Source organism: Gekko japonicus, unplaced genomic scaffold (genome assembly GCF_001447785.1).
Source record: "Gekko japonicus isolate JY-2015 unplaced genomic scaffold, Gekko_japonicus_V1.1 scaffold866, whole genome shotgun sequence".
In the NCBI taxonomy this organism is placed as follows: Eukaryota; Metazoa; Chordata; class Lepidosauria; order Squamata; family Gekkonidae; genus Gekko; species Gekko japonicus.
Window position 1 is genome coordinate 407,513 of NW_015168074.1, and position 784 is coordinate 408,296.

Genomic DNA, 784 nt, shown 5'->3' on the forward strand with positions numbered 1-784 from the left:
AAATCCAATCTCCTATCCAATCTCCTCCTTCTCCTCCTCTTCTTCTTCTTCTTCCAGCCTCTAAGTTGGGCCTTCTGGAATTACACCTGACCACAGAGATCAGGTCCCCAGAAGAGAATGGCTCCTTTGGAGGATGGACGCGATGGCATGCTGAGATGCATCCCCTTCCCAAACCCTGCCCTCCCAAGGCTCCACCCTCCAGGAATTTCCCGGCCCCGAGTCACTAAGTAGTTCAACTTTATGAAAAATGCATCATATGGTTTAGAGATGAGAAAGGGTCTCTCCAGAATGAGTGACACAATGGCAGAGGAGATTCCGTGTATGTGTAAGCAAGTCTGCGTTCAAACAGGATGCCTGAGCGCTACATACTCTGCATCATAGGGTCAAAAGCTCAAGGGAAACATCAGTTCAGTGGCCTGCAATGTATGAAATGCAAATCCAATGTAAGGAAGGGGACTCCAGTTTAAGAAAATGTCTGTCTGTCTGTCTGTCTGTCTGTCTAGGAGAGAAGGTGGCATGGTATAGCCCAGGGGTGGCCAAACTGTGGCTCGGGAGCCACATGCGGCTCTTTCACACATATTGGGCAGCTCCTGGCAGGGCAGCTGGGGAAGTGAAGGAGAGGGATGCCTCCCTGATCAGTCTTTCCTTCCCCAGCCAGTGTTCTTTCCACCTTTCTTTCTCTTTTCCTTCCTTCCCCCTCCCTCACTTCCCCATCTATGTGCTTTGTTTGTTTCTCTCTCTTTCTACCTCTTTCATTCTTTCTTTTCATCTCTGTCTCTTTCTC